We start from the raw sequence: 13,455 nt of genomic DNA, 5'->3' as shown, positions 1-13,455 counted from the left end.
GTGCACCCCTTGTCTTCTCACACCCCCCTGCTCCCCCTCTCACTGCACCCTTATTCTCACCTCTCACTACACCCTTCGTCTCAATTCTCACTACTTCCTCTAACGCACACTCTGCCTCTCCTTCTGTCTTCTTTTATACTGTGGTCCTGCTGGTTCTGTCTCCCATCCCCCTTCCATTCGCTGCAGTGCTCACCTGAGTCGAGGAACCAATCTGTTCCCGTCTTTTCCCCAGAGGGTAGGTTACACAGTTTAGAGGTTTTAAAAAAAATCCCTCTGAACCCTTGTCCCTCTTCCAGCACAGTTTTATTTGTAGTCTATGATCGTATGGTAGCAGCCAGCAGCTGAGGCTGCTTGTTCTCCCTATGGCTTTCCTCAACTGGTGGTGAGCTTTGTTCAGTTTGATGAGGGTTTTCTGTGTATCTCATGTCCCGTGTAGTCTCTACTCAATCCCAGTTTATTTTCTGTTGCCCCCCCCCCCCATTTGCCTGGGATCCTACTGGGGTTATCAGGGCATGTGTTTGGTGTCTAATTTTTGTTTGGCCGGAAAATTCCCATTACGTTTCCTGGATTCTCTTTATTCCGTACTCCTGGTCGGGCTTGCCTGGTTCCTTCTGGGAGTTGTGCTGAACATAAAAAAGAGAACTGTAGCGGCCCATTTCAATGCCAAAAATTCCAACTTGTGGACTGGGTGATTCTTCTCTGCCGTGTGATTGTGAAGAGCAAAGGTCCAAGGGCTTTTGATAGGGTAGTATGGTATTTTTTGGAGTTAACTTGGGGCATTTCAAACTGAAAGTAAACCTGATTCTGATTACTAATGTCCACTCTGACCTTTTAGCCATTGCTCTTGCAGGCAATCCAGCGCCTTCATGAGCATCATGTGTTAATCAAGGGTCCTTCCGAACACAATGATTTCATCTAAGTACACCAGTACATCCAGGAGGTTCATGTCACCAACAGTCTTCTCCATGAGACGTTGGAAAGTCGCTGGCGCAACAGAGATCCCCTGAGGCATCCTGACAAACATGTAAAAGCCTAGCAGACACATGAAAGCTGTCTTCTCATGATCTGCTGGATGCATCGGGATCTGGTAATAGCCACTCTGCAAGTCCAGGACCAAAAATTACTTACTCCCAGTCAGGCTGTCCAATGCTTTGTTCACCCCGGGTGTAGTGTATTGGTCCGGAATAGTGTGGGTTTTCAATCACTGGTAGTCTGCACATCCGGACATGCACGGTCTTCTTTCGGGCGGCGACTATGGGAGAAGCGTAGGGGCTCCTGGGCTGCTGGATAATCCCCACCTGCAGAAGATCATCCAAATGGCGGTGTAGATCATCCACGTCTTCTGGGGCCAAGGGAGTGTCCTCAAACATCTGGCTCTGGTGTTACACTTGGTGGACCTTGCTGATGTCCATGGGGCTTGTAGAGAATGCCTCAGCGCACAGGGCGAACTGCTCCTTCAAGTGTCTCCTTGTCCCTCTCCGAGATCAGGGAGTCTCGAAAGTCCAAGTTCTTTGCATCTAGCGCTATCTCGGATGGACTTGTAGCAACACTCGCTTGGGCTACAGAAGCGGTCAGGTAGAACTGTGCGACGATGGTTCATCCTGGTACAGGGATGGTTCTATTGGTCACATTAATGACCTATAATTTGATGGTCTTCAGATCCATTCCATCTATGTCACCAGGGTCTGCTGTACCAGTAAACCCCCCTCGGAGCTCTGCACGTTCTGGTGCCTCCATCACCAGACATCTTGGTTGTTGCTCCCCACTACCAGGAACCATCCCAGTGGCGTGTGCCGGGATTGTGATCTGCCCAAACTTGGTGGTGCGAACACCGCCAATGGCTCCATCGGGTGGACCTCTGGACCGGATCTCTATATGCAAGTACGCCTATTGTCACATGGGGTGCATGGACTGCGGGATCTTCACTCCGACTGCTGCAGGCCAGAGCCAGGGTGTCGATAGGAGCGCTGACTCAGCTATGTCACATGGAAATTACAGTCTGACCGGGATGTATCTAAGATATTTTCAAGGGTTGTCTCCCATGCCAAAAAGGTTCAGCATAGCCAAATGCTCCAAAGGGATATGCGCCAGATGTTTTCTGTAGAATGACTCAAAGATGTGATAAATCCTGCAGAATCATCACTGAAACCCACCCTAAAGTCTCCTCCCATGTGGCCAGGGAAAGGCACCTGCTACCTGATTCTAACTGTGGGGTTGGTATCAGAGGGGAGGATCACATGGGAGGAGATAGCTTTCAGGGGGAAGTGGTGACTCCTTTGGGAGGGACGTAGTATTCATCTTCTCTTGAGGATGAGGGTCCTGTAATGCCCATATCCCTAATGACATGCTGTCAGTGTGCAAGTCCCTCCTATACAACCATTCACATGCTTTGAAAGATCCACTAGACAAAGTAAAGTTGATTCAGGAAGTAAATATGACATCTTCTAATTGTTATGATTCTGTCTTAGAGGTCCTAACCCCAAGTGTAAAACGCAACCCTTCTATATTTCCCCCAACCCTGATAACTCTCAATTTGCAAAACACTGAAGACTAAACAAATGTCGGAGGACTGAAACGACTTTGGTCTCCAGGGTCCAGGGGACGAGGAAGAGGGACTAGGAGTTAATGAGGATCAGAGCTGCCACTGAACATATGGAGCAGTCTAGTTGTGGTATGGGGCACCTGAGCGGGACCTTTAAATCCCAGAATGAGCTACAGCGAAGGGTGAGAAAGGATGCTGAGGTAGTTGCAGAGGCAGCAGCAGTTCGGAATGTGGGGTCTTCCGTGAAAGCAGGAGGAATACCAGCTGACACGGGACCAGAAGGTGTGCAGCAGTGCAGAGACAGCGCAGTGTGAAGCAGTGTTGTGGAATGCTGCAGGTAGAGAAGCCCACCCATATGGGAGACGGGCTCCCAACACGACGTGAGCTACTCCGTTGAAGGTGAAGCAGATCCCCAACTGAGCTGTCAAATACTCCAGCAAACAGCCATGCAGACTGCTAAAGACACATGGGAGTGGGCAGCAGAAGCAGCAGAGACTCCACAGCAGACCACTGAGTTGGCCTGACCTTAAAGGTGACCCCCCACCCCCACCAGGGTGCTCCAAGTAGGATATTGGGCCATATCCAATAACTTTGAATACCGAACATATAAAGTGCAGAGACAGAAAAGGTGCAACTCCCCTTTTATGGGACACCAATAGGTGGAGACCTGTAACCCACATTGCCAACAACCAAGAAATTGTGAAAAATCACCAGAGAAGCAAAAAGGGTGCAACTCCCCTTTTATGGGAAACCAATTGGGGGAGACCTATATCCCGCATTGCCAACAGCCAAGAGACTTGAACAACGTCCGAGGAGTAAAAAGGGCACAACTCCCTTTTTATGGAACACCAATAGGGGGCTACCTGTAACCTGCACTGCCAACAGCCAAGAGGCTGTGAAGCATCAGCAAAGAGTCAATTAAGGCACAACTTCCCTTCTGTGAAATAGCAATTTGGGGAAACGTGTTGCCCACATTGCCAAAGGCCAAAGGACTATCGGAAAACAGCAAGAAGGCAACCTGGGTGCAATCTTCCTTCTTTGGGACACTAGCTGAGGGAACCTGTAACCCACATTGCCACAAACCCAGAGACTACAAAAAAAGAGGCAGCTATTGTTCAGCCCTCCTCTCAAAGGATATTGGTGGGGAATACTCTGGAACACATATTTCCATTGAAGTCATTTGTAGTTGTAGGAGTTTATCTTCCTGGCAGGAGAGTGAACCAGGAAAGGGACCATTAGTAGTTAGTCCTGGCAGTCGAGTTTACCAGGAAAGAAGAAGATATTTTGAACACGTGTTGTGGCAGAAAGGTGTGGTGAAAATAACTTGTTAAGATGATTATATTTTGACAAACTGTGGCATCACCCACTACCTGTGCTATACTATCAACAGTATTCCAATTGGAGAATAACTATGATGTGGTAATACTGCTTTTGAATTTTTTGCTTTGGTTTATGAACTTTGAAAGAGAAACATTTGCCTTACCAAGAAGGTTATTGTGGAGGATAACAACTGCTTTGATTTTCAAATAAGCATTTGTGGAAAAGACTTTTTACTTTGCCAAGTGGAAGGACGCAGTGAAGAGAAAAAACATTTTTCTGTTGAACTGAATTTGTTGAACCTGAACTTTATAACGAATACTCCTGCATTGATCCAGGGGTAGGTAGTTCAACCCTGGTTACAAGGAGTACTTGTTAACTATATAAGCTTGAACTTTTATCCTGTTTGTGGAGTTGAAGGCAGCCTTGTGTTATTTTGTTGTATATATTAGTGTGAGGGTCAGAGAACTTTGGACACTAGGTCATCTTTCTGTAGTTAGTTTGTTTGTAGGGACAACATCATTAAGATAGGGAAAGATAGGCATTTCCATCAACCCTTTTACTTTAATAAATGGCAAACATTGAGAAAACTATACTTATGTGTCTGTCTCATATTTCTGACCCTTCACATAGACGATGGTCACCTGTGAACCTGTATCCAGAAGCACTTGTGTCTGTCATCCAGCAATGGCAATTGTTACAGTAGCTGGTGGTCCTATGAGCCCATCAGGTATTGCCCATGATGTTCAGGTTCTGTACTTGGTGGTAGCTTAACTACACATGATCTTCCTCTTGGAAGGGACTAGCCAGTCTGGGTGGATGCTGGTTCCCTGATGACTTGCCCACCGGTGGTGTCACTGCAGCCTTGTCTGTCTGGTGTTGCAGACTTGTTTCTTGTCTCTGCTCAGTTGGAGCATAGTAGTATTGAGGATTCAGGTGCTATGCTTCATGTTTATCGCTGGCGTTTCCCACCATTGCATGTGTTTGGGCGTTCAAGACCTGGAAACTTGATGCAACTTGGATGTAATCTGGTGGGTTCATGCACATATGGAAGGTGTGGCCCTGCTGTCCACACTGGTGTCAGTAGGGAAAAAGGGCATGTATTGCTACGTGCCAACTCTTAGTGCACTCCAACGGGAATTCAATCCCAAAACCATTAGTGTCGCAGGCGCGTGAGGTCTAATGAAGGTCCCACTGCTTGCTATTCGAAATTTAAGTATAGTTGTAATTTCTTATGTTAGGATTTGAAGTGTTAAGGTTCGGGGGGGTTTGAGATAAGTGTATAACATCCGATTAAATATTAATTTACCAAACAGTTGTGCACCACACACTTAGTTAAGTTCACAAGATATGACAATTCATAGGTCCAAAAAATGTCAATAAGATCAGTTCCTTGATACAAAGATTTAAAACGTTAGAAAAGTAGAAAAACCCTCTATGGGTTATTTTAATTAATGAAAGTGTACAATTTTTTCAAAACATTTTTGATAAACATAACCAAGGTTAAACCATAGCTGGTTTGTCTCACAGGCTTTGTTTAACACATTCTCAATTGTAAGACTTTTGTTTCACACATAAATTTACAAAGTCCCTTTTTTTGGGATAATAACAGATTGAAATAATCAAGTTCTTTGGTTAAAGTCACCAATCCAAAATAGCATCAAGATTTTTCAGTGTATTGCCACGTGTTTCAGACTTTACAACAGTCCATCTTCAGGGCCAATGATACTATTTGTTCCAAAAATATACATGTTCGTGCTCTCAATTTCCAAAGCAAAAAACATAGAGAATATTCGACCTTCGTGTTGTTTAACTGACTCAATATTGGCAATCTCAACTCTAAGAAACTACAACTTTGAAAGTTACAACTCTAACAATTACAAACATTTCACTTTAACGCACCTCCTTTTTAGTGCCGCTAGCACCTTTATTTCTGGTCTTTGGACACACCCTGTTGGTAGAATTGACTGCGCATAACTCGCTGTGTGTGTGGTCAGTTTCACCTCAACAAGGCTCTCACAGAAAGAACATCTAGAGAAAAAACAGAGGGAAATGTATTGCATGCTTCTTAGTGGATTCTAGGTATATTTTTATACATCCTCTATAGGGTTGGTTCCTATGGTGAACCAATTTTAGTTAGTGGGGTGAGCAGAGTCATCCCTCACACCCTCCTTAGTCGGCAAGTTATACCTTGTTTGCTGTACCTCAGGGTAGTTCTAACCTTAGCAATATTCCAAGTAACTCCTAGAATAGCTCTATGGCAGTGCAGTGGCTTGTCCTACTGTTTGAGTATAGATCTATCTCCCACCTCTCTGCGCGATGCGCGTGTGTTTCAGGAATCCTCAGGTATCCGGGTGTCGAGTGGCTCTCTCCAGTCCGTAAGTTTATGAGTGTGTACTGTTTTAAGTACTGTTTGAATACCTATGTGCATGCGTTGAGCGGGTCGGACAGCTTTCCAATCGTGCATGCGCATGGTGCTTACTTTAGAAAAGATCCCATTGCGCATGCATGGGTGGGTAGCGCGAGTCCCATGGGCCGGTCACATCCCCTTCTGCGCAGGCGCAGGGTGTGTCGTGTCGGGGAACCAGAGTGTATTGGATGATGCAGCTTTGAGTGCCGGCAATGTCTAAGCAAACACGATGATATGTTAGTTACTGAACTATTTTGGGCTCCAGATGTTCATAATAATGTAAGTCTATGTTCATGTACCACTCTTCTAGCTCTGTGCCTAACCTTCATGTAACTCTAAATGAGTGTTGGTGTACCGAATTTCAATGCCTGTTACTCCTACATTTTATCCACTTGGAATTAAGGACCAGGATGTCTCATTAATTCTGGATGTTATTGGTATAGAGGGTTCTAGGTCCGTTGCAGAGCCAGCTGAAGAATCGGCTCGGTCCTCGCCAGATATTGTGAAAGACGCTCACCCTGTCGGAAAGGCGGGTGGTGCAGTACTTCACCATTAAACACGCACTAGACTCCAAACACTCCATCAAGCGTGTACATTATGTCCTTCACTTTGGGGTCTGGATGCGTGTTGCGGAGTGTCTGGATGACGCTGTGTGCAGGACCGTGGAGACTCAATGACGCAATGCCTCTTCTCCTGGTCTGTATCTCTCCAGTTGCGTATTATCTGGTTGGTGTAGTCCTCGCAAAGTTGGTGTTCCTCTTCACTCCTCAGGGATGGTTTCTCCGCAGAGAAGGGTTTCAGGCAGACATAGGGGCCATGCTCAGATGGTGTTGTGATGGCCTTGTGTAGGATGTCCTTGAAGGCATCCACCAAGATGGAAGCGATCAGTTTGGCAGCTCTATTCTCTGATGTAGCACTGGCACAGACTCGATAGGGGTGCTTACGGGCGCAGCCATGATGGCATCTACACTGGGCACTGCAGGATGATTGGGTGCAGCGCTGGACAAGGCAGAATTTTGGCTGAGCATAGATGGTGTAACTGGTGCTCAGCCTGCAACCCTAACCATGTGTTCAATGCCCAGAGAGGATAGGACACTATTGGGTCGCCCCCATGTATGGTAAAGGGCAATGCCTCAGCATCGATTTCCTTAGGTCCATAGCAGACCAGGAAACTGATTCCTGCTAGTCCAGGGGTTTACCCAGGCATTTAACCTGGCCAGTGAGAGACTACTCAGTCAACCTGAGCACCTGGTTTAGAGGTGTGCTTCAGGGGATGTCACCTATGATAAAGCAATGGTCACCTGCTGTGCATAGGCCGTCATCTAGTGGAAGCTGCAGAATATTAGTTTGTTTTTTGAAACTCGAAAATGGGCGTCGACACAGGGCGTGCCAGTAATAATATCCCTAATGTGACGTCCACTGTACCCATGATCCCTCGCGCGTTTAGGACCCTCAGATTTGTTTTTTTCCGCCATACTTGTCGGAAGCATTGCGCAGAGTTCCATGGCTTGAAGCCATTTTGCCAAAAATCAATATTAATATCCCCGTTCTTTCACTCCCACGTCGAGACATCAAAGATCGATGCTGGCCCGAAGAACAAACAACTGCCGAGAGCTGCACGACGGACTTTGGGCCTCGGAAGGCCTCTGGCCTTGGCCCCGGCCTTGGAAGGCCTCTGGCCTCGGCCCTGCAAGTAGGGAGAGTGGGGGGGGTGGAAACATACTCTACACTCTTTATTTTACTACACACACTAGCCCGCTACCATAAGGTGACATATGGAGAGTACTCCATTTAAATTTTGCAATCGCAAAAAAGTTGACAAACACGCCACCTGTAATCTCTGCTTGCCGAGGGACCACCCCGAAGCTAACTGCAGAGCGTGTAGGCTTTTTAAAGCAAAAACACTCAAGGACCGCTCCACTAAAGTTGGGCCCACCACGCCAGGCAGTTGGAGGCCATAGAAGCGGTGGGTGCCTTCAGTGATGGCAGCGACGCCGCCCTTTCAGACGGCGAGGGTACAGGGGTGTCAAAAGATACCCAAGCGCTAGTCCCCAACTTCGGAGGATTGTCCGGCAGGGCAGTTATGGGGAACACACCCGGCGACACAAGCGCTACCCAATCTTCTTCTCAACCTAAGAACACTAAGGCCAACCGAGACTCGACACGCGTGTCGAGTTCATGGAAGAAAGAGGCACAAAGAGAGCGGTCCACCGAGTCGGTGTCCTCTGGGCATTCCAGGTCGAGATCGCCGCACGACACACGGCAACCGTCCACAGTTGCCAAGAGTGCCTCGCTCCCTAAAGTAACGGAGGTACGTTCGTCAGAAGACGAATTCGACCTCCATCCCCAAGCCGCACACCCAAAGTCGGCTCCGGCAGCCCGTTCGGCGTCTGCCTCCGAGTCCCGACGTGCGCACTCAAAAGAGAGAGAATACCCCTGAATCTCTGCGACAGGCGTCGAAAGATTCCGAAAAGGCCAAACCGTCAGGGAAACACACTTCCACTCACGGGAAAGGGGACAAACAGCAGAAAAAGTCTACACATTCAACTTCTGCACCCCAGGTACACAAGGACAAACACAGGTTGTCAGATAAGGACAAATCTAAGACCCCTGTCCTTGTCACTACACCCAGGCTCATCCCTCCCACTCCTTACGATATGGGATTAGAAGGTGAACCTCAACAGGAGGTTGTCATCCCCAGTTCCAGAGAATGGAGCACTGAGGACATGGACAGGGTGATGAGGAGAATGTCTTCCTTAGCTACTATATTCAGCCTTACCAACAGTGTAAGGATGACCCAGACGTACTGGTGCTGGACGACCAAACTAGGATCGAGTATTATGGAGATGACGAGGGCCAGGATGAGGAGGAGGAAGACGATGCAGAAGTCTACAATATGGACTCCCCGGTTAGCAAGGAACCACAGGTTACTGACTCACCTACAGATAGCCAGCCCTTTCTAAATCAGGTCTTGGCTAAAGCTGCAGAGCACTTCCACAAAGATACTCAGGGGGCCCAGGAAGAGAGGGACTTTGCAGAGGAGCTAGTGGGGGACAAAAGACCCATTGCTCAAGCCATTACTATTCTCAAATCAATCCAACGTAGAATTGATCCTTCCCTTCTCGCTCCTAATCTCACCAAAGCTGTGAACCCCAGAATTGAGAAGATGTTCAGGGCCGCCCAGTCAGACCCTCTTTACATAAGGGGTCATCTGAAGCCCGACTCCTTGGTAATCACAAACACCAGAAAAAGAGCGGGGACATCTCTCATCATCTGGGGCTCCCCCAGACAAGGAGAACAAAAGAATTTATGGGTTTGGAAGGAAAGTAGCCTCCACTTCCGCTTACCAGGCAAGGATCACCAACACCACCACTCTGCTGGCAAGCTATAATTGCCACAGTGGGAGCAGGTAGCTGCTCTCATTGACTCCGCCCCGGAACCACTAAAGGGTCAGTTGGCCTAGATTGCGCCGGAGGGTAGAGCTGTGTCCGGTTGCATTCTGAAGACAACCTTTGACGTTGCAGATAATGCAGGCTGGCTCATAGCAGAGAGCACTGTCATTAAAAGGCACGCTTGGCTAAGACAGTTGGGGTTTAAACCTACGAAAAGGGGAGAAGAATAGAAGAAAATACGTTAGTAAGCATTCAGCAATACTTAGCTCTTTCGAATTTGCAAAGAGAGTTTGATCCTTACCTGAACTCCCGTCGATCGGACAACTTCTGCTCTGGAGCATCCTACAGATCTGAAAAGGGGGGAAAAGACACATCAGGTTAGCGCAAAAACATTTAAGGGGCACCGCACATCGCGCTTACTCACCGCCGCTCATCTCAGCTTGCTTCCATGCTGGGTTACTGCAGCATCTAAATGGACACAGAAAAGGCGAACATTGGTTAGTGCGAAGGAAGCCAATAAGCATCACGCTCCGCACTCCTACTCACCTCCAGCAGCGCGTCGCCATCCTCAAGACCTTCACCACCTAAGGAAAGAAAGACACAGTATTAAAGGGACTAGAGCCATCAGAACTTTCCTAAGGCTCATTCCACTTACCGGCCGGGCTGAAGTCGCAGCAAGCCCCGTCCGCCGGGCCCGTCCCACTGAAGCAACTAGGCACCCTCCAGCCCGCATCACCCATAGCACCCCTGCACTGAAGTCAGGACGGAGAGCGCCCCACATCAAAAAAAAGGTGAGGAGAGAACCAGGGGGAAGGTTGGGACCCACGGGAGAAGGGGGGGTCAGACAAGCAAGACCAATAGGGAATTGACCTCTGGTAATCCTGTGTTTCAGGCCCAGTGCTTGGTTGAGCAAAGTCCAGGGAAGGGTTCGAAGTGGTCGGAAGTCCGGACCGGCTGAGTGGCATCCCCGTGGATATCAGGTGAGCGTTACAGATGCCTATTTTCATATTTCCATGTTCCCAGCGCACAGAAGATTGCTGCGCTTCAAGGTGGACAGTCAGCACTACCAGTTCAAGCATTGGTATAGCCTCGACTCCAAAGGTATTCACCAAGGTACTGGTGATGGTGGCGGCACACCTACGCAGGGAGGCAATCCCAGTATACCCTTAACTGGACGACTGGCTCATCATGGGGGAGACCCCTGTAATTTGCAGATCAAACATTCAAAGAAAGATCGACAACCTCTTCGAATTGGGTTGAACGAGAAAAAATCAAGCCTGGTGCCAAGCACCTCCAAGCAGTTCCTAGGAGCTGTACTAAACACTCAAGAGGGGTTGGCCTTTCCATCAGAGGAAAGAATTCGGAATCTATTACTGCAAATTCCTCTATCAGCCCGGTCGCCAGATAAGGGTGCGCAAAGCGATGCGTTTGCTAGGCATGATGGCGTCATGTATTTACCTGGTCCCCCACGTGCGCATGCGACCATGCAAGAAATGGTTGGCGAAACCGTGGTCAGGCAAGTGGTCAGTGGGACGATCTAGTGGTCGTTTCGCCAACACTTGTACAAAGTCTTCACTGGTGGACAAGAGAGAACCTGTCGAAGGGGAAACGCTTTTACGATCCAGAGGTACAAGCTGTAGTCACTACAGACGTGTCCCTGTCAGGGTGGGGAGCGCACCTCCTCCACCACACAGCTCAGGGTCTCTGGTCTCGCACAGTGGCCAAGAATCATATCAATCTGCTAGAACTCCTAGCAGTCTACAGAGCGCTTCAGGGGTTCGAACCCCACCTGTTGAACCTGTCAGTACAGATCCTAACAGACAGTACGACAGCAATGTTTTACATAAACAAACAGGGAGGGACTCGTTCGCCAAATCTGTCCAGGCTTGCCCTGAAAATTTGGACATGGGCACTCAGACGAAACATTTACCTGTCATCTCAACATGTTCCAGGGGATCTCAATTCACTAGCATACGCTTTAAGCAGAGATCCCTTCCCAGAAGAACACAAATGGTGTCTACACAGAGAAGTCGTAGAAGACATCTTCTCACAGTGGGGTTTCCCCACTATAGACCTATTTGCCACAAGCGAAAACAGGCAATTACCAGGATTCGCATCCAGGTTCCCTCAGCCAGACTCAAAGGGGAACGCCCTATGGATGAACTGGTCAGGGATGTTTGCCTACGCTTTTCCACCAACCCCTCTCATGAGGAAGGTGGTCAACAAGATGCCCAGGGAATCAATGAAGCTCATCCTAGTTGCTCCCATGTGGCCGAGGCAACAGTGGTTCCCACACCTACGCAGACTAGCAGTGTGCGAACCCATCAGACTCCCGTGCTGGCACAACCTACTATCCCAGCACCAAGGTCAAATAGTGCATCCCTAACCCAGCACAATGAACTTGGCAGCATGGCTCCTGAAGTCAGAGTGGCCATCTCAACTTACCACAGAGGTGCATGGACATCCTAAAGGAATCCAGGAAACCAAACAAGAGGCACTGTTATTTTGATAAATGGAAGGGATTTGTTATCTGGTGCCAGAATAAGCAAATCGACCCGGTTGCTTGCACTCCTTCCAATATTGTCACCTACATGCTCCACCTGCTGGATGCAGGGTTGGTATTTAACTCACTCAAGGTACACCTGGCGACGCTGTCAGCCTACACCACCTCCCATAACAAGGTTTTGTGATGGAAAGTACCAGTGGTTAAAGCCTTCATGGAAGGGGTGAAGAGCCTCTACCCTCCAATTTCTAACCCACCACCAGGATGGGACCTTAATATGGTGCCTTCTAAACTCATGGGCCCACCCTTTGAACCCGTGCATAAAGCCAGTCTCACACCTGACCTATAAAACTGCCTTCTTAGTGCCATTACATCCATAAGAAGGGTCAGTGAAATTCAGGCTCTGTCAGTGCAGGATCCTTTCTTTACTGTTCATAAGGATAAACTGGTTCTACAAACACACCCTAGGTTCTCACCTAAGTTCATTTCTAAATTCCACGTTAACCAGTCCATTGAGCTTCCGACCTTCTTCCAAGAACCCAAAAGCTCTGCTGAGGTGAAACTACACACTCTAGATGTGCGAAGAGAGGTCCTCTACTATGTAGGCAAGACCAGGCCGCTAAGGAAAACAGACCAACTGTTTGTCTCCGTAGCTACAGGCAGAGAGGGAGATCGCGTCTCTAAAGGAGCCATCTTTAAGTGGATAGTCAATTGTATCCAGCTATGTTACTCCCTTTCTGAAAGAACTCTGCCTTTTACGCCAAGAGCCCACTCTACAAGAGGCACAGGGGCCACTCTGGCTTTCATTGCAAATGTACCCCTTGACACAATTTGCAAAGCAGCTACTTGGAGCTTTATTCACACTTTTACTCAGCACTACTGCATTGTCATTCCAAGACAGATACTCAAGTGGGACAAGCGGTTCTAAGACACCTGTTTGCTCATGACCCTTCTCACATCCCACCTCCTTCTTCTAACACTGCTCGCTAATCTATGCACATCATGTGATCTAAGCAGATTCCACAAGGCTCAGAAGGGATACATTACTCACCGGTGGAAGCTGCGGAGTATTAGAGTTTGTTTTTGGAAACTCAAAAATGGGCATTGACACAGGGCGTGCCAGTAAAAAAAAAATATATATATATAATGGAAAAATGAACCGCACTCTCCGCGGCCGTTTGAAAGGCAATGGAAAAAGGAAGCACAGCTCACAGCAAAATGAAGGCCTGGAAGTTATTTAATGTGCCATATAAACAAAAAAAATCAATAAAAAATACGGCTGGAAGGCAGT

General features: G+C 48.0%; 1 protein-coding gene across 5 annotated transcripts in view; it reads left to right on the top strand.

The window, feature by feature from the left end:
* Positions 1-13,455, top strand: part of LOC138451751 (putative methyltransferase DDB_G0268948) — a 336,692-nt gene that overhangs the window by 304,801 nt on the left and 18,436 nt on the right. The gene's annotated exons all lie outside the window — the stretch shown is intronic.

The sequence above is a fragment of the Ambystoma mexicanum genome, chromosome 1p (assembly GCF_040938575.1).
Source record: "Ambystoma mexicanum isolate Mex_15411 chromosome 1p, UKY_AmexF1_1, whole genome shotgun sequence".
Lineage (NCBI taxonomy): Eukaryota > Metazoa > Chordata > Amphibia > Caudata > Ambystomatidae > Ambystoma > Ambystoma mexicanum.
Note: the sequence above shows the minus strand (reverse complement) of the source record. Positions and strands in the feature narration are given on the sequence as shown.